The sequence below is a fragment of the Cyphomyrmex costatus genome, unplaced genomic scaffold, assembly GCF_001594065.2.
Source record: "Cyphomyrmex costatus isolate MS0001 unplaced genomic scaffold, Ccosl1.0 scaffold270, whole genome shotgun sequence".
NCBI lineage: Eukaryota > Metazoa > Arthropoda > Insecta > Hymenoptera > Formicidae > Cyphomyrmex > Cyphomyrmex costatus.
The window spans coordinates 562,120-589,477 of record NW_017276800.1 but is presented as its reverse complement, the minus strand read 5'-3'; the positions used below and the strand labels follow the sequence as shown (position 1 = coordinate 589,477).

Below are 27,358 nucleotides of genomic sequence, written 5' to 3'. Positions count from 1 at the left end.
GAACGGGAGGCCTGAACCATCCCCCGCAGCCAGCGAGACAAGCACCCTCGGAAGAGCTCTGCTCGTAGTACGTTACTGGATATGTGCGTGATGGTTGGCGGTAAATTTCATTCGAGGAATTATCATGATTGAATCAGCTGCTCCGCGCTCCGCTCCACCGCGGCCACTTCACTCGAGTTAGATTCGTAGCCCCCACGGTCTACCGACGCTTCTCGCCCTCGCCAACCCCCTTCCCATTCACCGTTCATTCGCTTTCGACCGGCAACAGATTCAAATTTTTCCCTGAATGCAAAATAGACCGATTCTATTTAAATGCATATAATATCCTGTCTGAAATGTGTGTATGCGATGAGAGTTCTTAAGTTTCTCATTCTACCGAAAAATATGTGAACTCTCTTATGGTATAATCTCGCACGCAACGAGACACGTATTGCGCAGCGTAACGCCAGTTTTCTCGTGTGATTTTTATCTGCCACAAAATAGATACAATTGGCACTTATTTTCTCACTTTCACTCCTCTCAAATATCTTTACGGGCACTCTATATTTGCTAATTAATTACGTCGCGTTTCCCGTAACACATATAGTCACATTACGCCAAGACGAGCAGTGTGCTGCAAAGCGATCGCTTCAGGAAGCCGAGGCAACGGTGTATCGAGTGTCGAAGACTAATACCGACCCTTTCGAGGCACCACACGAGCATAGCACCGATATGTTGCTCGATGCGTACATGCGTATACAAGTGCAAATGTGTGCGTGCTCTGTGCGTTATGCCGGCGGTCCTTCTCGAGCCGCAAGAGTGATTTATGCATGGTCGTGTCACGGCCAACTTGATACAGTTACAACCCGCTAACTCACCTCGCCACAGCCATTGGCAACATACGACTTTGGGTGACTCGAACTTTTCGGAACTACGGGACGAAGTCGGAATTTTATCGTGATCGATAACGCACCGTTCGTGTGCGTGCTATACTTATACCGCGTCGTACTGGAAACGCTAATCGTGATGGATTTTAAATTACAAGTGCTAATGTCAAAATTCTGTTTTTCTAAAAAAAAAAACTTTCACACATTTTTTACTTACTATCGTATTTCCAAAATTTCGAATAAGTATATCACAAGTTAAAGTATAATCGAAATGTGTCACAATACAATAAATAAAACGGAAAAACGTTATTTCTTTAATGAACATATGCATTTCTTTCTCAATAATAATATAAAGTAATCTCTTCGTTGTAAATCTTTTTTAAACAAAATTAATGTCCACTATATCACGATATTTTATTACACGGCCGTATTTCCAACAACTCGTTATTTGTGCCACGTATTTTTAATCGTAGATCAAATACAGTACCAAATTTGAAAAAAAAAGCAATTGTAATTAAAGATTAAATAACACATACGGTTGACAACCACTGATGCCAGAAAGCGGAGCGACACTTCAAAGAGCGCGCTTTCCGTCTCGATCCGCTCCCGCTCGCGAAGCACACATAAATGCAAGCGCAATAAATCAAGTTTAACGCGTGTATAATATTATATTCTTTAATTAAAAATCGAGAGGCAGAAAGATTACATGTCATACATTGAGGTTGCGGCGCGTTTCTTCTCCGGCTTCGGCGTCAAGAAACAATGAAACCGATTATACGAAATGCTTTGACACGGTCGATGGTTTTTACCGCGACAAATTTTCTGTCGACAAGCTACGTTCGATCCCTGACCTTTTTAGAACTTCATAAAATTTATAAATATAAATATACATTTAAATGTGTATGTGCGTGCATAAAGAGACTATCGTGCGATTAGCACCTATTTTGTATTATACAACATTAAATAAAATTTAGACTGAGCCTTCTTTATAGAAAGAGTGTATAGGATATCCCTATATACGTCTTCATCAATTGCTTAAATATTGCAATATAGTAAAAAAAAAATAAAAATTTTTTTAAATACATTGAAAAGATATTACAAAATAATTCTGGGCATACTTAAATAAAATTTAAAGCAAAAAATTTGTCATAAAGTTACGCTTAACTCAAAAGTTCAGTTCTTAAGGAAAAATAATATAATACTCGATTAGCATCTCTAGTGATTTGGCATCGACGGAATTGTTATCTCACGCGTTATCGGCGCACTCTGTTCGAATATTGTCACAGCCGAAGCTGATCAATCGACTATTACGACGATGTTATCGCGATGTTTCCGCAATGTGCAAATCAATATCGATTAAATTCTTTGACATTGCTCGCCGCGTGTGAGCACCGAAGAGATATATATTCGATGCCGCACAGCCGCGGCTATTTCTCGGGATCAACACGTAACCTTGACAGCTTGCAATTATCGCACGGTCGATGTCGTTGCTCTGGATTAAGTGACGATTAGATAGACTAATGATCTCGACCGGTTCGACTCGGTTTTATCTCCGCCTTTCGTCGCTTATCAGTCACCGCAGAGATTACAACGCGTTACGTACGGCGCCGGCAAAACACTCATTCACGGAGATCTGAAGTGTCATCGTAAATAACGATGCGTCCATGATCGAGAAAATTTCCTACTGTAGATAGTCAGCGACAGCAATTATTGTTATTTATAATATTTCGATGCCACGGGCATCGAAAATATACCGTCGAATAACTATTTGCGTTATAGAGGTTTTAGTAAGGAACTCCTGGTCGCGATGCTTTTACCGCTTGTTTGTAATGCTAAGCTAAAATACATGACAACGTTATAATGGTGCGATAACAATTATGCGCTATTCTGAGATTCATAGTTGCGTCGATTAATGTGATTGGCAATGCGCATTACGGGTGGTTCTGTAAATACAAGGGGTAGTTTGTCGAGCGGCGTACAGGTCGCGAAGGGTGGGATTCCGCCGGATCCTAGTGGATACCGTTGACCTCGTCGGGTCCGAGGAAAAAAGCTGGCGGGGAATCGAGGGTGCACGACAATGGAACCACCCCCCGTGTGAGAAACGCTTGTGATGTTGTTCCACGAGCCTCCCCTGTCATCTGGTGGTGACTTTTGTAAACACCATCCTGTAGTACGGGGTTGGACAGAGGCATGCGAGTGATGGGAACATCATCTCTTTTACACCCCGCTATCTTCCTCTTCGCGAAAGAAAACACGTAGCAGCGAAAAAATAAATAAATTATTAGATTGTTATCGCTATTGTTTGATCTAAGGTCTTTTGTATTTACAGAAAATATGGCTGCTTCAACGTTTTCTGCTATTTGTAGAATGGAGCAACGTTAAAAAAAAAATTTAACAATTGCTTTCTGAAGACGCAATCGTACAATGAATATATACTTAAATATGTGATATTATTGCATCGTTATTAAATCGTTGTGAAATCAGACAACATAATCAGAAATATGCACGCGCAGTTAAGGCATAATTGCTAGAATGTACGATACACACATACGGCCAATGGAAACAGCCTCAGGGCTTGATCTCTCAATAGCGAGCTTACGGCTTAGAAATCCGCCCCGATCTCGCCGTCCGTCCCCTTTCAACCCCCTAAATACTGGTATTACTGATTACAGAACCGCAGCAGCACGTGGCTCACGTCTGCGCCCGTCACAGTCACACCGGCCAATTTGCGTTTCCGTAATTTCCGCCTGACAATGGACCACCCCGCATGTACATAGCGTGAGCGTGTGTGCGTGCGTACGCGGATTGATAATCCACACGCGCACACGCGCACGCGTTTCGGATTGAACGCTACTGCCAATTTCGCGTGTGGTCGACAGCAACGATTGTTCTTTGCCCGTATATACTCGCTTGTAGTAACGAAGCCGAGAGAGAGAGAGATAGAGTAAAGCGTTCGCTTTCACACGCTCCTCTTCATCGCCACGATTACGGGGCGTGTCCGTGTCAACTAACGACGCCAGTCTCACTTCGATAAAATAATGCGATATGATGTAATTATAATAAACGCAGGATAACCGTGATCACAGAGTGAATCACTACGGTAAAAATAGTCGTTATAATTATACGTTTTATATTAACATTCCTTTTGATCGTGATTAATATTAATATTCAACGACAAATTCCTCCATTTCTCTCTATAATACTCATTTCAATTTTACCTCTAAGAAAAAAATATAAAACTTTACACTCTTTTTTAAAATTGAACAAAATAAATTTTCCTTCTTTATTATAATAATACCGAATTGATTAAAGAAATTCGTTAAAATCGGGCCTTTTATAGTAGAATTTTCAAAAAACTGTAAGATACAGCAAATCCTTTTAGCAATCGGAAAAAATCTCAAACTTTACCTGAAGCTATTTAGTTGAACGGCTCTGATCGCAAACAGGATGCCTGCTGCGACTCGAACAATGAGAGCCTCAGCGGGGGTGCGTTACGGTCTATTCTTTGAATCCTTCCGAGAATTTTTCCGCTCGACAAAGGACCAACGTTCAGGAAAGATTTTTGAAAGTTTTCCTGTCGGAAACAAGGACAACCCTAGCTTGTGGCAACTGTTGATATTCCAGTCGGCAATGTATAACAGTACATTTCTGTGCAAACCGGAAATTCGAACACCCGCAAATTTCTACAATAGAATTAGTACCTTGAAAAATCAGCTATCCGCCTTTCATAGTGACCTCGGTTTCTATTGAAAGGACCAAGGTCCAAGAACGGATAGATCGTCATGTGGCTGAGTGTTGTGACTACCAATGGACATAAGCAAACAGAATCGACGTTGAGACTCAGTAACAAATTCGATCCGGTTTTATCGAAGCGGAGACAGAAGTCGACGGATGTGAATTAAGGAGAATGGATAATTCCGACGCTATAGAACGTAAGCAAATCACACGAGTAGAAAACATGAATAAGAAAAGCGATTGACTTATATTCGTCTTAAAGCAGTAGTCTTGGAGCAGAAGAACACTCGTGCGCTAGAAGATATCAATTTTTAAGTTTCTTTTTATAAAAAAAGAACATGAGGTGTATAGGATATATATTCATTAAGCGTAAATCATGTGAACGTGTATAAATTTTCAATTTCCAACGAGGATGAAAAACAAGGTATTATGAGTGTTCGCTCCGCTATATATATGTATATAGTTACCGAGGCTTATAAATAATCTTTCATGGAGTCTCATTAGAATAAGGATGGTGTAAACGGCGCTTTCGCAGCCCTCTTGAAAAATCCGTTCTCTTACATGTGCGAAAGCTGAGCCAAATCGCGGGCGGCATGAATACGGCTGCCACCCGCACCGCCAACACAGGATCTCCCCCCCGCAGACGCACGCAGTCGGCGAATAACAAAAAACCTCGAAATCAACCCCGGCTCGATATGTGACTCGAATAATGGGGAAAAAGTTGTCGGTACAATGGGCGGGTGCGGAGGAAGCTCTCGAGCCACCGGTACCGAAATAAAATCTAGGCGAAAGGGGTCGGTTGGCGACGCGTTTCTCCATGGTATCTGTGGAGCCGGCGGCGCGTATACACGTCCGTACATGCAACAGGACTCAGCTCTAGAGTACGACTCTTTATTTAACTGGAGTATAGAAGATGTGAATGCCAGGATGGATTAAAAGCGTAGAAGAGAATAGGGGGTGGGAGGGAGAGGGAGAGAGAGAGAGAGAGAGAGAAAGGAGGAGAGAAGGTGAAGAGAAGAGGAGCAAGCGCCGGAGGCCGGTCGCGTCGGACCGACGCGGAAGGACGAAAAAGAGGGAGAGGATCATTTGAATGAGTAATACTACACCGCACCCACCCACACCGCCATACAAGTTCCGAGCACAGCAGCTTTGTTTGATACGGCGCATTGTGCTGGCTGCCACCGGTTTACTTTATACCGATGCACACACGGATTCGCGTGTCGCGTATAGTCACATTCCCTCTCGTCGAACCTTCTCTCTTTCTCCTCCATAGTCATTCTTTTTGCGACAGCAAAATACGCGAGGTTCAGCTTGAACCACTGAAAATTGTATTATAATGCGACCAAAGTATACGACAATGAAGCTAGGTCAAGTTGCCTTATGCCAATTCGGCCAAAACGTGGTTATGATTTCAATGAGAAAGAGAAAGAGGATGGCTACGAACGATGATAGTTATAAACTTATAATAAAGCAGAGACATATACCGAAATCTACATAAACTAGTAGGTAACACGTTCAGTTTACTTTGCAACAAGCGATTGACCGCAAGATTCGATTTTCTTAAAAGGAAAACCCAAGTTCTTTCAGCACTTCGGAGGTTATTTAATTTTCTGATAAGTCTGTCACAAAGATGGCATATTGATACTATTATATATATAAATCTTATTATTACTAGCGAAATACATAAATTCGTCGAGGAGGTATCGGAGGTCCGATTATCGCGGCTGGTGCGGGCGAGTTTCGCGAGACTGCCGCCGCGACGTGTCTAGGAACATCGTAGATAAGACACGTGCGATTCAGCGACGTGTACGTACGTAAGCGAGCGGGGGCGAACGGGCACGTACTGGACGGCCGCCGCATGTGCGTGTACGTGTCGAGCACACGCGCAATCTCGCACTACCACTCTCTGTCCCTCCCGTGTTCTGCACTGGCGGCGATAACGGAATGCAGTATTCGCACGAACCTAATCCGGGGGTCCGCGGGTCCTGCGCGCTTTCGCTTCGAAATTTATCTCGCGGCGACCGCAGATAAGAACCGACCGGCCGTGGTTTATCCTGGCGCAGTTAATAGTGATCTCGCTAAGCTCTCGAACGAAAGGCAGGTTTGGTAATGTCCCCTTTACCGCCTCCTTCGTCCCGCCACAACCGCGGAAGGATAAGCGTGAATTTCGATTAATTGAAGCGACAACCAACTATTATAATCTTGCTTGTTATATGCAAGCGATTTCCGCTATTTGGAGAATATAATCGTGAAAACGATTTTCTTTTCTTTTTCCTCATCGTAATAACCTTTATAAAATAATGTTGTCATGTTAATTAAAAAGAAAACAGATGATTGTTTTATATTTATCGTGGAACGAAAAAAAACGTAAATATCCTTTACATGGGTTCTATATTGCGTCGCCGATTCTGGTCGAAGGAAGAAGCGGAAAGCTTAAAGGGCTTGCGAGATAGGTGAAGTTAGACAACAAGGAGGATGCACGCCCGGCTTTATCGCAGACAGCAGGATAATTAAATTTGTCGAGCTGATTTATGGCGTTGCACGTAGGGGTGGCGGGGCAGAGAGATGAAACTAGGCAGACCAGAGTAAGGGGCTGCGCGCCACTGTTCCTCGTACCAGGTGACACCGTAGACTTCTTCAAAGTATATACAGGGATGAGAAAGACGAGAGAGAAATGTACGGAGATTATTTACAAAATTTCATTACTTCGCGCGCTGCGGAAAATTATATAACGACAAACATCTTTTTGTAGCGAATATATGTATACGAATGCCCCAATATATTTTTCCCTCCTAAATGGAAAAAAGATATTAATAATACGACAAATTAAACAAATATAACTTTTATCTCGTAATGCTCTTTTACTAATTGAATCTCAATCGAGTTTCCACTTAAATTCATGGGAGAGGGGGGACGGAATGATAAGACGAAACAAGTGTAATATTCGAAGAGCCGATTATTTAAGAGACCACTCAATAATTCATGGAATTTCGTGACTTGCCAGGCGTTCTGGAACGTGCTTAACTTCTAACCCAAAGCTGGTGACATGCGAGACGGAAGACAGGAGGAATATCGTATCGCCTATCGCGGTGTATTCTCGTAAAAAATTCGTCCCTCGCCTATCGCGAAAATCGAGGCGAAAAGAATTAGGGGGCTGGTAGGAGATATCTCGGGGTAGCGGAGGGACCACGAACTTTTTACCCCTCGTGCCAAGTGTCGCCGGCCTCATTAAATATTCAACTCTGTAATACAATATCCACCGTGTAGAAGGCACTGTACAAGCAGGATAAACGATTTGCGAGGCTGAAGAGGGAAGGGTCGTGGAGCCGAGCAGGCTTTCGTGAAACGGCGCTTTCGTCCCGATACAAGGCCTTAGCAAAGTTTCTAAGGAAGAACAAGTCATATAATACAGACTAGGATTTAGCGAAGACTGAAGGTCGTCTCACTTGTTGTACTTTGTCCGCGTAACTTCATTTATTACGTTATCACATTGTATGTTTGCGCGAATTTGTTGTGAATAAACGGTAAAATACAATTAATGAAAATTCTGTAAAACACAAGTGTTATATAGGTGAGGTGATACAAAAGCAAAAGTGATTTTAATCGATGTAATCACCTTAGTTTTAATTAAAATAATAAATAAATAATAAGGACTGCGTGTCTTTACATTCCGATAAAAATACGATGAAATCATATCTGAGATACGATGGTAGATAAAAGTGTCACTCATCATTCGCGCGCAGACATAATTGTTGCCGGTAAACAAGATACGAGGCAACGATACGTGACGTATCGATAAAGTCACAAATATATATACGTTTGCATTATGAGTGAAAGAGGAGATATCTTTTCACAGCTGATCGAACTTTGTAAAGGGTCTCGTAAAAAGGGCCAGGAAATTTGCAATATTTTTCAACGGAAAAACCCTGGCAACGAGGGTGCGCTAGAAATGAAAAAGAGGGATTTCTCAGAAGGAGTAACAGCGGGAAGTCTCGTATCGAGAGAGAAGGAATATTTATTCCTCATAATGACAACGGAGTACCATGGAAACCGCAATCTTGCCGCTATGTCTTTAATATCTAGACAACAGACCATCAGATTTGTCGATGACCTCTTGTATCTCTACGCCGAATAAAACCGAAATATATTATATTTCATTAAAAAATTTCTAAAATATTAATAAAGTTTAAAAGTAGAGAAAGTGCTCAATAAAAAAAAAAAGCGTTAAACAAGTACAGTTAAAAATATTAAAACGATAGTAAAACCTTACGTGAGAGAGATTATGTTCGCTAAAGTATAAGAAAACGGATCGTTATAATAACTTGGCAATGATTATACAAAAAATGTCTTTACTACTGATAAACGGCAATCTTCAAATTGGAGTTAGTCGCGCGAGTATGTCGACGGTCGCGCGAGGAGAGATTTTCGCGAGTCGAGAGCCGGTTATTTTAATAACGTTATAATAAGACGTCGCGGGATTGATGCTAAACTATTTGCTGGCAGCCGACGCTGAAGCGCCGAAGAGGCTCGCGATGGAAATACGGCGAGCTCAAAAGCAACGGAGATGTCTAGATCTTAGCCCGTCACCTACGAGTCATTAACATACTTACTACCGTGCTACGATGATGAGCCTACTATAACACGCTTTCGACTCTTCGCAGTGTTAAAATTAAATTTTGTTTCGTATCAAAATTGCTAAACACGATGTGCTCGCAAGTGTAACATTAAAGAATCAAAATTCAGATTCTAATCTCGCAGTTAATAAACAGCTAATGAATCAAGTTTGGCAATCGCGCGTGAAGAGGCTTCAGTCAGGTCAGTGACTCTTCACTTCCTATGGTTGTATTCACTCGGCCTAATCGCTTCTCCTACCACATCGTCGATAGAAATGATCGTGCCCGATGACTTTACGGGCGTCGATGCTCGTTCCCTTGATTTATGGCCCCCCTAACCTTCGCCGTGTTACCTACATTGTTTCCCCCCAGTGAGGGTTTCTCTTTACACGCGCTGCTTGCGCTACCTCGAGCGGGGCTTACCGGGGAGCGACCTCGACCTCGGTAAGCCACGTAACGGAGTATCCTTCGTCTTCGAAGGTTCGACTCGCTGTAAACCATCGAGCCAGCAAACCAGAACCCATGCTCTCGCCATGTAATCGATGTTCCGTTTGAGTTCTGTGCGATAGGCTTAGATCTCGTAGGAAGAGAAACCATGACGTGAAGGATGTTGAAATACTTATCTGACGATGTCTAAAGCAAAACACATAATGTTACAATACGAAGTTACGCGATTACTAGATTATTATCGATAACACTATTGTAATAGCGTGTACTATTGGTTGTATTGAACATGCGTGTGCAGTATTTCCAACATGAACGCGAACGAGCCAAACCGTATAGTATATTTCTTCGTACTTTCATTTCACAGCTATCGTTGCTATCACAAAGAGCAATCCGACAGTTTAGTTTGTGTACATATAAAAATTCTAGCAAACATCTTAACGGATTTTTAAGAAGCTATACGTAAACTTTGAATATTCATCGTAAAGTAAAATTAGAACACGCTACGTACAATCCTATTCACAGAAAATTCCTCTTTCTCTCTCGCTTTAATCCTTCTTTCATTCTAAACTTCTGAGCACAGCTGCGCCCGCATGTAAGATCGAAGGGTGCATCAAGCTGAGAGTGAGCGTGCCTACGCGTCGTTCCCGATTCCTCGATTTTTTTCGTCGATTGTGAATATCGAGACCAGATGTAGAATCAAGTAAGATAATTTGAAAATGAAAGAATAGCTCGCCGCTATATGCATTGTCAATTTATTATGTTTATTTTTAAAATATTTAGCTACTTTTACATCTTACTTTTTACAAGTTAAGATATAAAAAAAGAAAAGAGAATCTATATTAAATTCATGTACGTTTTTAAATATCAACTCATCTCTGTGTACTTATTGTTAATTTTCTCATTCGAATCCATTTTATTTGCAATCTGAAACTACTTTATCGTCGAATTACCGGACGCGGACGCCATCAGCCGATCATCACACATTCAACGAAACTCACGTCCGCCAATATTTTTGAACGATGCGTTCACGCGTCCGTCACATAGTAACTACCGGTTGGCTGGTCCGACAGAGCCGGCGAGTTGTTTTGCAGCGCGCCGGAATAGATATCGGCGGTAGCTGGCGCGGAGACAGGAAAGTGCCACTATTTCTGACGAGCGCGAAAGAGTCTCTCTACCCCTCATCGTCGTCATCATCGCCGTGGTCGTCGTCGTCGTCGTCGTCGTCGCGGTCTTCGTCGTCGTGGTCGTGGTCTTCGTCGTTGTCGTCGTGGTCTTCGTCGTTGTCGTCGTCGTCACACTCTCTCGTCCCCTTGTACGCCTCTACCATCCAAGGTGTGTCTAGGCGCGAGGGTAAACGGGGTGCACCGCGCGTCGTTTAATAGAAGGCAGACACCGAGAGAAGCAGCCAGGAATAACCGTCAAGATGTCACACTTCCATATAGACATCGTGCCGAACGGTTCCACTCGATGATCCGCCCGGTTCGCTCGTTCACCGTCCGTTTCTTCGAGTCGTGGTGGCGTCGACTGGTACACGCGCACGATTAATGAGCCGGAATCAAAAGCGCGATCTCGCTTTGCGCCGCGAGATCAAACGCTAACAACTTATTGTTCTTGGGATACGAGATCGTACAAAATCGAGAAAATTCCTATACCATAATTTAACGATCGTTGGATGTATGTTTATTACAAAGAGAAATATCAATAAATATTGTCACATTCTTTATTCCCGCACTCTTATCATAGTAAAAAAAAACTCCAGAAAACTTTTATTGTGTCTCTCTTAGATTTTCGCCAGTTTCCCAAACTTGGTCGCGATCAATGAAGAAATCTTAAGCCGAAAATCAAGTAAGCTTCAGTTGGCACCAAATCACATGGATACGGATCCAAGAATACGACCGTACTTTGTTGCACAAGCGCTGAAACTAATCGCGCGGTACCATCCTTTTGGATCGCGCGCGTAAACGGAGAAACGGACGCTAAATGAGACGAATGGCTTCTGAAAACGGGACATGTGTTAAGCGCGGAATTAATTTCGCACGCGGTGGACACACGCCACTGAATTATACGTGACAAATCTGTATCGTCGACGTCGATTAATTAATAGGTATTCGGCGTTAACTCGCATCATTTACGAAGAACAAGATTTAAGTGCGATAAAAGTGATATGGGACGAAAGATGGAAGAGACTTGCTCGGAGTTTGAGTTATCTTCCAACGGTAGACGCATGCGTGGTGGGAAAGTCTTCCATCAAAATCCCGATTAATAAGCGGCCTACCAACACCTATGACGGTGACTCGACGACGCACAGCTCGACAGAAGCAGCTCGCAAATCTACGAGTGCCGTTTGTCACGGTAACGCGACTGGGCCAAACGAGGCGTCGATATAACAACAACCCTACTGCCAAAGGCGTTGTTGCATCTATTCTTGACTGCTCTTAAGTGTAAGAGCGATGAGTACAGAGACGCGAAAACGAAGAAAAGTATAAGGAAAAAGGAGAAAAATAAGAAACGAGTTCAGATAGAGAGTTCATAGCCACAGAATCGTATTGTACGCGATTGCGTGGGAATAAGCGAGCATTCTCCGACGACGTTTCAGTCGCACCTGAGAGCTCACGTGGGTGAGGTCGGTATACTCTCGTTCGCCGTCCCGGAAGATGTAAATAATCGTCACACACAGATGTTATGCGCGTCACCGCTTATTCGAGAAAGCTTAAATCTTCCTTGGAACAAGTTTGTCTCGTTCCAGACTGACCATATCTCGAGGCGAAACGAAAGATCGTCATACCGTCAAATACGATCATTTCTCCTTTGTAGAAATAATTATGCCTCTCTCTCTCTCTCTCTCTCTCTCTCTCTTGTATTACTCCCACAAATCATATTTCAACATGCTGGAAAATTTACTTCTATACAGAAACACAAAATGATTAGGTATATAAACGTCTTTTTCGGTCTTCTTCAATCCAGGACCGGCTCTGTGGTATAGAGGCTTCCGCAGAATATTCTCGCACGGAGATCAAGCGTAAAAGCGCAGAATGAAAGACTCGTTCTATCCGCTTCGTCGTGAATATACATCTTTCCCGAGCAAAGTTCCGCGTGTGTATACGACGTGCGTGCAAACTCGTGGAGACCGCCAAGCGGTCTCTTAAATAGCTACTAAGTTTATCCTAAGTCTGGTGTCACGCAAACGCTCACTTATGGCAAAACGCCTCGTCTCGCTTACGACCAGCCGAAAGTCTCCGCCGTTATCCTGCTCAGTATAGTTGACACACCTGCTAGCATTTCAGCCTCACCTGGTATCGCTTTATCGTATTGCCACGGAGTTTTACACTCGTACATAAAATGAGCGTGGTCTTGGGACAAAATTCATTCTTCGCAAGGCGAATTACTTTTTCCTTTTTTTTTTACACCCTACTATCACATTCTACTATCCGAAATTAGGTACACGTATATAATTTAAAGTTTCACAATGAATGCACGATCTAGATAAATATAACATGATTACTATAGTGATATTCACTTTCGGTAAAAAAAAAAAAAACATACGTAATCTCTATTTTTTTATTTAATCATATATTCTCCCGATCATATCCTACTGCAATCGCGCGAAATTCCTGGCTCCGATAAGAGGATCACTGCAATCTAAACTTCATAATCTCCACACGACCGCGGATGTGTCACGCGACGAGTGAGCTATCGAGAAAGGAAAATCGTCGCCCGTGTCGGAGATGGAACGCCCATTGTTGTCGCAGATAAGCAAATCCTTCGACACCCGTTCGTCTCTTACTCTGTCTTTCTCATTCTCCTTCGCATTTCACGATAGTCGGGGAATGACCACCCAGGTGAGATTTCGCACCTATTCGTGAATGACAAATGCGTCTTAGCTATATCGAGCGCACGTCTCAGTACCGTTCGACAGGACATAAATGTTTCGTGGGAGCATGAATCGCGTGAGGCGACGTGTTCGTCTTACGTGAGTGAGACACGAAGACGATTAAATGTGATATCGAAAAACTATTTATACTATTAAATATAAACCGATAATTTATAGACCATAGCGTATATACATGTATGTTACGCACGTTCCCAGTTTTGTGAATATGCTTCCATTTAGATAGAGCATAAATATAACGTGGTGGATCGTAAAATTCGGTAGAAGCGAGAAAAAGAATGTATAGTTTTTACGTTCAAGGGAGAGAAGAAGGTATAGTCGCGAGACAGCGAGGCAAAGAAACGGGAAGAATGAAGAGAGAAATTTCGTTGTCATTGAAGGAAAGACGAGAAAGGATGTGTCGTTTCGGGCCACAGACAGCCACGACGCTCGCCCACACACAAAGTCGACAAGAAAGAAAAAGATCGGACCGCGATGTGGCAGTGGTTCACACCGCACCGAATGACTGATCCTCTCAGCGGCGCGTCTTTCAATATGCTCGTGGACGAACGAACGAACGTTGATTATCATCGCTCGTGCATAGCGCCGGGATACTGAACTCTCTCTCTCTCTCCCTTTCTTTCTCTTTTATACTTGCATTTAATTTTTTTCTGACGTATGTGCAGTCGCTTTATCAAGTCTATGAGAAGAGTGCGTTTAGCGATCGATTGTCCGTACATAAGTTTCGCCGACAGTGATCTCATTAATGTCAAGACGCGGTATATAACATACTGGAAGTCGTTTGACAAGAAAAAAGAATGACTCTGATGCAAATAGAGCAATGGTCCTATTAAAGATATATCGCTGACACGTGTCCGTCTCTCAACTCCACTCCGCGTGTGAAAAGACAGCTAAAGACGCTGACGCGTTACAAGACAGTGTGCTACGCAAAGGCCAAGAGTTAGTATTTAACATCGGGAGCTTTCGAAACGCGCGAATCTCGCGGATAATCGGACCGCTAAGAATCCTATCGATCAGTGAGCCACGGGAAGCTAGTCGAATCGATCTCAACGTGTGTTCGTTAAATTAAAATTATTGGACAATAAACTTTGGACAATTTAGATGAAGAACGCATTAAAATAAAATGTCGTTTAACATCAAAGAAGCATAGATGCATCCTTTAGAAACGTAAATTCCTAGTTCATACGTTATGTTAAATTTAGCGAAAGTCTCAAGTGATTGTCTCTGTGAATAAAGTTTAGAAATATTACACGACAAGAATTTTATGAAAACTAGAGAAAAAAAGAAAGAGATATACGAGGTAAAAAAATATATTATATACACGTGTCTACTTTCAAACCGGACTCAAAGAATAACACGCGCGTTATTATGACGTGTAAAAATATCGTTTCAATCGCGAGAGAAGCCGATAAATGCGAACTCGGACAATTTCGGATTCAAACCCGCGGCTATATATGCGCGCGCCGAGTTTATGTCTCGGTGAAACTATTACGAGCCTAATAGAAACGAAAACGATCGCGAACGTACACTTTGCTCGCGGGCGCGAAGTTCGCGTCGCGAACGGCCGTCGACTGTCGTCGTTTTATTGCTCGCAAATCGAGTGCCAGTTCTCCGTTGCTTCTCTCGTAGGAAGTCGAAAGAGGTCGAAATCGGAGGGTCGTTCTCCGCGCTCGATTTACCAGAATGCATCCGGTTGTGCCGCGTCGTCGCCGTCGAAGCGTTCCTTACCACAGTGGCATACGACCAGTGAAATGCTCTCCTCATGCTCGAGGATTCGACGTCTCGTTCTATCCCACGCACACACTGTTGCGCGCCTATCCTTTTCTCTTTACGACGCGCAGCACCCACGAAAGGGTACGTACCACTTGGGGGTCTGCTGTATATTTGCATGGGGATACGGAAGCACCACGCGTATGTGTGTTCGCGCACACGCGCTCCCGCAGCCGTCCCTCTAATCCTCTAATAGGATTTATACGCGCGAGCTCGATTACCTTCAGTCAAGGATATACCCCCTTCGTTGGCATCGCCATCGTCAGACCCAACGACGCGTATTTACCGTGGTAATTTCGCGCCCGCACCCACACAACGCACCGCGGACTAATAAACGCGCATAAATTTACGACTTCGATTAAAAAGACTTGGAACACAAATTGTTGTGTTTTAGAATTTTCTTTTATTTTTTAATATCTCCAGAAAAGAAATACCATCCCCCCCCCCTCCATGAATTTACACGTGTAACATTTCGCGCGACAATAATAAGAAATAAATAAAACTGTCTTCACGAATGTTTGCGTTAAACAGAGCTTCATGAAAGTCCTAGAGAGAGAAAGAGAGAGAGAGTACGCAAGTCACTCTGAATGATGGAATTTACCGTGGTAAAAAACAAGAATTGCGTTCGCGAGAAGCGACGAAGGCGACGCGATCCCTCAGCAATAACGATAATGTTTGTGCGATCACGGTAGCAATCGAGCACGCGAGAGATCCATCTTGATACGCAGCTCACGTAGAATCGTTCCTTCTTCGTAAGATCGTACATCTATCGTTACGGCGCGGCGTATACGCGGCAAAAATCTTTGGCAAATGTTTTCTTCGCGCCTCGCTCTACCTTTCTTTTCTGGATGTCTATTCTCGCACTCTCGTATCTACGAGGTAATCACACGGACACCGGAGAATCCAAAAGATGCGTCTCATGAATGAAGGTTTGCATGCGGACCGAGTGAACGCAAAGATCGAGATCGTTTTTCTTCTCTCTCAGAGGCGATATCAGTTCAGTAAAGACGCAGGGACAGTGATGTGGCATCGACGCATCCCGCGGAATGCGTCTCTCTTCGACACCGAATCTTTCGCTGTTGAGAACAGTGCGGAGGAAAAGGGAAGAGAAGAAGATGAGAGTGCAGTGCCGATTTCTTCTCTTTTTTTTTCAGCGCTCAAAGGTGCTCGCTCTCCCGCGAATAAACGCGATCGGTTCTCTTATTTGGCTGGACCGAAGCCGCTCGGAAAGGATCGAGAGATGAAAAAGAGAGGAGAGAAGGATAAGGAAGAAGATGAGAAAGGAAAGACCGAGGAATGAGAGAGAGAGAGAGAGAGAGAGAGAGAGAGAGAGAGAGAGAGAGAGAGAGAGAGATTCTTCGCCGTAAATGAAGGATAGACTCTCGAGAAGGAGAAAGGATTCTCCACGCCTTCCTCCACCGTGCCTTTCATGCGAGCCGGCCCGTTAATCCTCCACCGATCCCACGGAGATGCACCGAGGAAATTTGCATACAAGATCTTCTGGCATCTCCTCCATGGTTACTTCGTCGTCCTCCCGCACCTCCTCGTCCTCTCGTTTCATCTTCTCTCGGCCATCTTCTTCACTTTTCTAGAGTGCTCCTCCTCCTCCTCCTTTCCTTCTCTTCCTTCTCGTTCCTCGACGCCATCGTGACCCGCTTACGCGCCGATCGCGCCTCCTCTTGCTCTCTATTTAGATTCCTGGAGAAGCCTTATCCCTTCGAACGCTTTAAGAATCGTAAAGAATCGTTGCTCGATGATCCGTCAAACTTCGAAAGGCACTAACCGATTGCGTTCTCGATGCGAGACGATAGAAACAGCCTGCTTGGAGCTGCCGCCGATTCCATCAGTATAATAGTGACTTGAATACGCGGTGACCTTGATAATCGAGCGATCGTAATATTCTGAACCTCGGTATACCACGAATCTGTCCAAGTCGTACGCGGAAAAACTGCTCCCGACGACGGCATTAATTCGGCCTGCGGACTCGGCTAAAAAATTAGCATCGTCACCCTGTAATCGCGGACGCGCTCACGAAATAAATTTGCAAGTATATTACGCCTTTGCCGATATGAATATTAAATGCGCCCTCGGAATAGAATTAAAGAGCATTTTTGCTTCCCGGAATTTGAATGCCAAATACACGGTAATGATATGTTATGCGCAAAGCGTTCTCGCGCGATGCATTATTAATGCCGAATCTCTCTTTTCTCTCTCTCCCTCTCTCCCAAGCTTTTCTCTCCCAACTTTTCCGGTCCTCGATTTTCCGGACGGTCACCATTCGTGCATTGTCCATCTCGGTGAATCGCGAGCATCCGTGCGCATCCGCAGTAATCCCATAGGAAAACTCATTCGATCTGATAACCCCGAAGAATTTGACGTGGGGGGCTTCATCCCCTTGCGCCTGTCCTCTTCCCACCGGAGTTAATCCGAGCCATATACGCGAGCGATTACCGTTAATTATATTTTCCTGGTGGACTCCTCTCTCCTTCTCTCTCACAGCACGAGCGTACATTTGTGCGCGTCCACTCGGCGTCTCCCCTGGGTTTTCACACAGAAACACACGTGCCGCGTCGCGCGCGCTTAGGAATCGCGGCGTGGGTGTGCACGCGCGTGTTTTCCTAGATGACGAAGAAGGGAATTGGGGGCCTGGTCTGTAGGAAGGGCGCGAGCGAGCAGCCACCCTCCCTTTGCACGGCAACGTTCCTCCCTTAGCGTTAATACGGACTACATCGGGCGAAGGGCAGGATTAAATTGGCACCAATTACCAGCAAAACACCCTCCACGCACTTTCTCTCCCCTGTCTCTTCTTCCCGTGTCCGCCCGTTCCTGTTCCTCGCACCAGAAATGCTCCCACCCTCTTGACGCCCGCTCACCCCAGAGAAAAGAGAAGTCCGCCCCTCAGAGCCGCAACGATATTATATTATGAAAATATACATCTACAGCTGACGTAGCTGTACTTTGCAAGGCAATTATATAGACGTATTCGTACTACGAGCGCGTTTAAATTCTTCAAAATGAAAATCATTATAACCGATATATCGATATAAACGTATTTTCGATCAAGTGTATTCTGAAAATCAATTTAGAGATGCGTGTATAGAGCTATTTATTTAAAGATAAAAATTGGAACGGTGCTGCGTATTGTATATTTCGTCTTCCATATCTTTTTTTTTACATTAATATTGTTTCAACAATCCAACATACATATATAGACATATGTATATTATATATAATAATTATATTTTTTAAGAAAATGCATTTAGCAAATTATCACTCCATTAATTATAACCCGTTTAATATATTATTCAGATATAAACTCCATCCAATTTCTATATCAAATTAATTCTTAATTTTACCTTCTATTTCCGCAAGACCCTTCTTCACCCTAGGTATACTCAAAATATACTGAAAAAAGTGGCTATGATGCGCGAGTATCTAGTAATTTTCCACAAGTGACAAGATTATAGCAAGTATATACCTAACAGCAAACGCACACTGAGAGTCACCGTGTTGTGTCGACCTATCCTCTCCCGTCTGCTGCATTTACGTGTGTACGCGTATGCACATATGCACGCTTACATTACATGCTCAAGCGACGAGCGTGCATCGTCGACGTCGCACGTCGCACGAGACTCGACGAAGACGATGAGGACAACAATGACGATAAAGACGCGCGGTGGCGGCATTTGCGCGCACACAAATGGGCGGTTCTAAGGAGAGGAATACGGCGTGCTGCAATTGGTTGGCCTAGTCGTTACATTTATCACATTACTCATAAACGATATGTGAGGAGTGCGTGCGTGCGTGCGTGCGTGCGCGCGAACGCATACGCATCGCCAGCGTACCTTGAGAAACGTACCATCTCTTTGTCGCGGATCGTGGGTGTGGGAATCGCTTTTGTCGGTATGCGGATACGCTCGTACATGTACACGCGTCTTACCTACATGGGAGTATATATTCGTGTATGTCACGAAGAACGCCATTTGCAAGACAATTTTGCACCACTGAGAATTCGCGATCTTCTCTCTCGTGATGATTTGCATTTAAAGGTCGCCGCGGAACTTGAGGATTAAACGTTCGCTGCAGATACCGAAAGTAGATCGAACGGTGACGTGGCACTTTATAGTAATAATGTCGAGCTAATTAAATGTGATCGATGTGTGCGCGAAATTGCCATCTTCGCTATTTTGCACGCAAAACTATGTGCTTCGACGAATTTATAAAATAAATTGCGACTACTCGAAAGGTCTGCCAGCATTCTTCTTTAATCAACCCCCCTCCCCCAATTGTGTTATGAATATTTAGTCAAAGATAACGAAGAATCGATATATTATATGTCCATTTATATTATATATAATATAAAAATTATTTTTATAAAAATTATTAACAGATTTTCTAAGAAAGAATTTTTGTTTCTTCAAGTTACTCTATTTTATTTCCCGTAAAATATCACCAATTTCAACATCATACTCAAGTTCCTGAAACTAGAGTGCGATTCGCGAGCTGCCATCATCGACGAGATCATCGGCAAGTCGTGCGCGCCGAGCACTGTATATCGCATTACGATGTGCGTATACACATCCGTTCTGGGACGAAGGAGTATAGAAGTCGTGGGTCCGGAAGGTGCAGGAAGAGAGAAGAGAGAGGATAATTTATTATGCTGTCAGTATGTCGCTCACAATGACCGCCTCCTCGATTTTAGTGACATGGCGATTATCGTTGCGGCCGATCTCGACCGATCATCGTTAGCATGAATAACGTGACAATGGTAATCCCTTTCGTGAAAGTGCTAACGGCCATACGTGCTTCGACGCCAGATGCCGTCTCGAGCATGTAGAAGAGATCGTCACCGTGAGAGGGACATCACGGGAAGAGGACGAGGAGAAGGAGGAAGCGGAGGACATTCACCACGAGAACAGGCGCGACGGAGGAGCTCCGACACGTGGCGCGTATACGTTCGTCAGCCGACGAATCGCTTCTAAAAATATTTACCGACGCGAGAGAAGAAAAAAAAAAATAAGAGGAAGATTAGGGGACACGAAAAAAGAGAGAAAGCCCTCGCGCCCGGCGCGACGTGGCGGTTTTAATTTGGCCATCGGAACGTGACGATACCGCGTCGCGTCGCGACGAAACGACGTCAGACGTCGATCCTGAAGCGATTTCACGCGAGCGGACGAGCGATTTTATTTCGGGCCTGTGAAGCGTATGTTCTGTCGTTCGCAACAGTGATACCGAGACGTTTTCTCGCGCGCGCGCTAACAGTCTCTCAATTATCTCCATGCAACGAAATACGTCCATTCTATTTATTGTAATCGCTCGTAATGTCTATTTCAAATGCAATATCCCGTTATCGCTGGTAGCCCGAGTATCAGCTTTCAATAACGGTCCGACGTAGCAGCTACCTATATAGCTCCTTTAGTCGAAAAAGCGCTAAAAATAGGAATACCGTTGACGCAACCGCTAATAACGGCCGCCCTCGAGAAAAGACGAGGCGGATAAATATATTCCATAATGCTTATGCGAACGATGATAACTTCTAGTCCGCACGAATGTGTTGCGAAAGAAGAAACCGGCGCGGCGCGCGGCGGGTTAACAGCAAAATTTAAGTGACACAATCCTGCGATCGTATATATACGGACGACATCGTTTCACGGGAGAATGTGTCGTCAACGCTCCCAAGGGTGGTAGCCGACGAAATATTCTTCGAGTACTTTCCAAGGGTTGATCGCCGCAACCAGCGGAGACTCGGAGGAGACGACGAGAACACCGTAAGAGATGTGGCACGGGGGTGGCCTCTCGGGGAGGGAAAGTGGCCCCGTTACAAGTTTTACTGCAGTTTTGCGGCTCGGAACTGCGAGCGCGTAACGGTCGGCAATTGAATTTAAATATTCAATTATGCGATGTGTAAATGAAATAGAAGCCTTATGCAAATGGGTACACGCTGCGAGGGTTGTTGCAAATTTAAAGGGTTAAATATTTATTAGCCGAGGGTTAACCGAGATTTATGGGACCGCGGCCGGCTCTCTTTTCGTTCCCTCGACCGACGTTTGGCAACACCTCCGGGAATTGTGCGATTAGAACCCAAATATGCCGCACGGATAAGTACAATAATGAATAATAATGCTTCTTCACTTCGTTTTAAACCTATGTATTATATGTACGTCTATCACTATTGTGCATTAAATACTATCTACTATTTAAGTAAAAAATTCATTCGTATTATTAGGAGTGAGTTCGTTTCCTGCTAGGAATGAAAACCTTATTATTAAAAAGAAAAAAATAAATAAATAGAAATACTAAAGATCTAGCATAAAAAATATTACAATACTGATATGTCCAATCAAATAACTTTTTGACAAGAAAAAATTCATTCCACATTAGTGCTAAATTAGTGTGTTGAATCTAGCTAGCTAATTGATAGCTTATCCAGCATCTATTAAGATAACTTCCATTCTTTTGCAATAACACCTTTTTTTTCTATTTTTAAATAACTCTGATCTGTTGTATAGAGGCTCGATTTCATCTAACAGAAATGTATAATGTACACAACAATTAATTTGCGACAAGGGTGTGCGAGAGGATCAAGGAGCTTCTTGGTTCGACGAATACGAGAAAATCGAGAGCGAAAAACGCTCAAATAAAAAAAGACCGAATTTTTTGTTTTAACTCAACAAGGCTAACATTTATTTATAATGAAAATACGTTGATTGAGACAATAGTTTAAACAAGTATCATATTATCAGTAATATATATCTATTTATATATATGTATATATATTATCACTATACGTAATGCTAATCGTATACAATGTTCGGGTAAATTCCGACTTTTTTATTCTCTTAAGTCTAACAAGTGTTGTAAATTGTAAACACACATACATGCACAATGTCTTTTGGGAGTGATCTCTTCCGCGTGTTAAATGTATGTGCTACGTTAAACACAGCGGCTTCCTCGTTCTGCGTCACGTAGTGATGCGACGTTTAAATAAACGTATCGCGTAAATTGAGAGCTTTAATATATTTCGCGTTTCTATCTATATTTGCATTTTGTGTCTCTCGCGCCGTCTCCATCTGTATACCGTGCACGTATCCCGTAAACATTATAACAATTACAGAAACAATACGAAACAAAAACGTAACCATATCACGTGACGGTACCATTAACAAATGTATACATCCGCGGTTTTGCTCCGCAAGATCGAAAAAAGGGGGCACCGTGTTGCATTATGCAATCCTGATAAAACTAATCTGCTCCCTTCTCATCTTCTGTAGCTCGCAATCTCGCGTCGCAATAAAAATAATCGTCGGATGTCGTGCAAGACACGAACCGACCATCCCACGAATATTTTTCATCAAACAAATTTCTCACAAAATCGCAAAAACTGTACGCAGAAACAAAACGCACGGTGTAAAAAATACTATAAAATTGGAAGAAACGCGATAAAACATCACATTATTTCCACGATTATACTATTCTCCAATAAAAAACGAAAAGCGTAGATAGTATAAAAGAAAAACGTATTTTTCGTTTTGATTATGTGGTAACAGTGTCCATGCGTTTGAGCACTAAAAATATCGACGAATATTCCATGTTCGAGTTACATGCTATAATTGATCTTTCTTTTATTAGTACTTGATTAAGTCTCGGTGCGAACGCGTGCACACTGCAATCTATGGCACTAAATATTCACGTTATTTTCTGTAATTTTTAATTTTACTCTCGTATCAGCACAAAATTTATCTTCTTCGTATGCAACTCACACAACAAGTATTCCGTTTCGTCAGTCAAAGATTCTGCACGCACAATAAAATTATTCGTCATGAATCAATTATTTAAGCGCGGCACTCTCTTAAAAGAAAAATAATAAAAATAACTTTTGCGAAATATCGATCATAAAGCATAAAAATTCTTGATTTATATTTAATTATATTTCTAACAATATAAAATTGTCAGCTTGATTTTTCTAATAAAATGTATAATAATCGACTTACAATTTCAATAGTAAGTGTTATTCCATTTTATCAAATACAAAATTTTTCGCGCAAAAATAATCGATTATTGTAAAATTACTTCCTTATTTTGTCGTGAACTAAAAACAGAAAAAAATGCTTCAATGTTCCTCTCGTGTAACTCTTATCATTTTTTTTTTTTTGTATTTCTTCCTTATCATTTTTGTTTCATTTTTTCTAAATAATACCTAATAAAAGCCAAGAGGCTCGTAATCCTCTCGGCCCTAGGCTCGGCACTCGTAACTAGGGTTCCAATCGACCGGTGCCGAAGCCCATTTGCCCATTTCCGTACACCCTTGCATTTACTCGCAGTAGCGAAATCTCTCAAAGAGAAGATCGCTATCGCGTTTAGACTTTAAAATCATCCCTTCAATCTGGTGCCCCGCATACGGTTCCCATTTTTACGTACCTGTCGTGCAGAGTTAAAAATGTAATCTTGGATTTATTCCCGAGTAAAACTCCAAGATGTGTATTCGTACATATGTTCTCACGGCATATGTGCGAACATGTATGTGGTTGTTCCGTGTATGTTTTGCTATAACGACACGCGATGTCTTCATTCGGCGAAAATAACACATCGCGCACGCGTGCATGTGTATTAGATACATATGTGTGTGTGTGTGTGTGTGTGTGTGTGTGCGTGTGTGCGTGTGCACGTGTGTGTGTGTTCGATGCACCAGGTTCTGCCTCTGACAGACGCAAAACGGGTCAATCATATACACGTTTACATTTATATTGATGAATATCAATATTAAAAAAAGAAGAAGTTTTCCTTGAGATATTTTTTGATAGCGGGGCACCAGCAGGAGAAGTTAAATTCTCCCTTTGTGGAGGGTTCAAAATATTAATCGTCTTTCTTGCATTTTATATATACATATATATATATATATATATATAAGATACAAGGGTTAAGTACGGGGAATGGGGGTGGACCTCGCGCGCCCTGCCGATCAGGACTTGTACCTCACACAACTCCCTAGTTACGAGTACCGAGACCTAGTGATAGCCGACTGACTTGATCACGCACGATCTTAATTGCTTTTTTCTTCTCGAATTCGTCACATTTCTCGATTTCACATTATCCATATAATTTCCCTTATATTACTTTCGCTCAACTCGATCCCGATCGCACACCTGCGGCGCAAGTTTACTTAAAGAATTTTGTAGTTCGTCTACTATACATTACTTGCTCGACGAACTCCTCACAGTCTCATTATCTTAAATTCACATTACGTTGTCAAGAGTCTCGGTAACCTCAAATTAAAAATTCGCAATAAATTAAACGTTATAGTCTATCTGTTTTCGTTAAACACGACCCACACACGCTACAACTCGCTGTATTGCGTTCTCATTCGCTCTCCGTCTTACACACGATCCCTAAGTTATTCCGATCGTTCAGTTTAAAAATAGACATAATATTCATCTTATTCTTTCTGTGACGCATTCTATGAGGCTTAATCCTATTACGTATATCCAAATCACGATTAATATCAGCGAATCTAATCGATATCGGTTTTCCAAGCTAATTCGTCCTCGTTACTATGACTTCGCTCGAGGAAGATAGGCGCCGCGACGCAACGAAGAAAGATACGCGTGTGTACGCCCACGAGAGGCTACCTAAAGAAAGTAGACGCCGCGTAGACGATATAATGTCTGTCGTAAACACGCCTACCGCGCGCGATAGTATCGATCATCATCCAACGCGCGCTGCATCGAGGCTGTTAGCTACTGAAGCGCGTGTGCCCTCGTCCCTATGTAGCGTAGTCCCGCATATAAATCGCGGTCAGAGTAAGAGAGTATTAAAAAAAGAAAGAAATAAAATAAGAAAGAAGAAAAACGAAACACCGACGTACAAATTATCCGTGCCTTGTTCGCCCTTCCTATAACTACGATTCAGTTGTAATCGGCTGTCTCTTTTCTCCGTTATATCTGATACGGTTTCATTGACACACGTGACATCAAAGTAATACTCGCGTGTATTGTTCTTGCTCTCTCTCTCTCTCTCTCTCTCTCTCTCTCTCTCTCTCTCTCTCTCTCTCTCTCTCTCTCGTGTTCGATTGCCTTATTCGAACTGAAAACGCTTACGAACCACTGAAACCGCTCTCTACCTCGATTTGCTCGCGCCTCTCTAGCTCATCCTATCTCTAGCTACTCAGCGACCTACTTCGTTGATGATGTTTCTCACACGAGACCGCGAACGCGCCCTCCTCCTCTTCCTCCTCCAATGCTTTGCTCTTTTATACAAATATCTCGCATGTCCCGTCCATCGTGCCATGTCGCGAGAGACCTTCAAGGAGAGACAGGAGAGAAGGCTGTGAGAGAATAAGAGAAAGAGAAGCGCGAGATGAAACGAACGTTTTTCACTCTCGAAGAAGTTTACTCGCGCGAACCGCATATCTCGTTATTTCCGATAACTACTGGATAGCAGATAAATATAACAGACCATGTCCCGCGACCGCACGAACAGCAAAACACAGAATTGATTGCATAAGGCTGCGAACCAACCGCAAGCTCATTCAGCGCTTTCGCACCAATAATAGCCCATTACGACTGATTTCTTAGGCAGACAAGAATATTTCTGAATATATTTTGAAACGCTGTTTCGATCGCTTCGAGCGAGAACCGATGTCAACGGACGACCGCTACATGCGATTCCCTGGCACGAAACAAATTTAGAAATATTCTTCTACTACGCTATGTAACAAAGTCTTGTGTAATCGAATTTGTGTCGGATCTATGGAATGGTTGTACAAAAATCTGCATAAATTAATGAAGAGTATTCTTAATCGTCACAAGTACATGTTAAAGTATTGCCAAATAACAGAGTATACTTGATGGATCCAAGAAGACAATGGATCTCCAACGTTCGACTTTACTAAAACCGAAGTCCTCTCTCTATTTAATTTCCTCCCTCTTCTCTTTCCAATTTTAAGTGTAATATTAATGAATCTTATCAAGGAATCTTAACACACGCGCGAGTAACATTTTATAATAAACGTAAAAAATACGATGAATAAATAAATTCTGTAGTTTCAAGCGATTAACAACCTCAAAACAAGCCGAATATCGAAAAAATTCAGTCTCCATTCGCGAAACAATCCGAAACACACTTATGGAAGTTAAATATACTAAAAGATTTCCAACAAGTAGCGCCGGTCCAACAATACAAGATCCTTTCGAACTCGCATAGGGCCTGCGAATTAGCATATCCTACCTCAACGTTCTCTTCCTTCTGGAAAGGTCGAGGACGTTAACAGAGAACTCTAAAAGTTGCTATCGTCACGCGTTTCAAGATCGATCAAGTGCTGGGTATCGTCTTCCTATAGAGTACAGACCCGTTTGCCCTGACTCGTGTGTTTCGACTCCCACGCGTGTATAATCTCGTAGCGAAGGCAAAGCGGAGATGGTCTCTGAGCTAACTTACTTAGTTAGTTGTGATTCAACTATCACGGCATACAGGTCACTTACGATTTTATCAGAGAGAGAGATCAATCATTCCTTAAAGGACGGACGGAATCGATCGCAAACGCGACCGATCCTGAAGAAACGCTGGTGAAGAAAGTAGTGCTATGCCTACGTATCGTTCTAATCATATCTATCCGATCAGACGTCCGACGCTATTTGACGCCAGATAAAGAGGACGAAATAGCGAAACACGATGACAAAAAAAAAAAGAGATAGAATCGCGGAGAAGAATAATGTCACGAGAGAAATAAGAAAGAAGTAGAAGAAGAAGAAGAAGAGATCTCGCGAAATCGGCACGAAAGTCGCGTGGTCTATTACGAGCACGGATAAACGGCCGAGCTAATGCTGTGGTAGGCGGCGAGGGCGGCGTGCGCGTGCGCTGGGGGCGCGGATGCGGCTGCGTGCGGCGAGGTGGCCATCGCGGCTGCCATCATCATCTGTTGGTGCGAACGCTTTAGGGAGTTGGGAGTTGTGGCGGCGCTACTTGGGGTAATAGCAGTAGTAGTGGTGGTGTTCGACTGCGGCGTAGGGTGGTGGTTTTGGCTTTGGTTTTGGTTGCTCAGT

The 27,358-nt window shown here is 43.0% G+C and overlaps 1 protein-coding gene across 1 annotated transcript in view; it reads right to left on the bottom strand.

Annotated features, from left to right (window-relative positions):
* The window catches only part of hth (Meis homeobox homothorax), a 369,578-nt gene that overhangs the window by 292,894 nt on the left and 49,326 nt on the right, over positions 1 to 27,358 (bottom strand). The window lies entirely within an intron of this gene.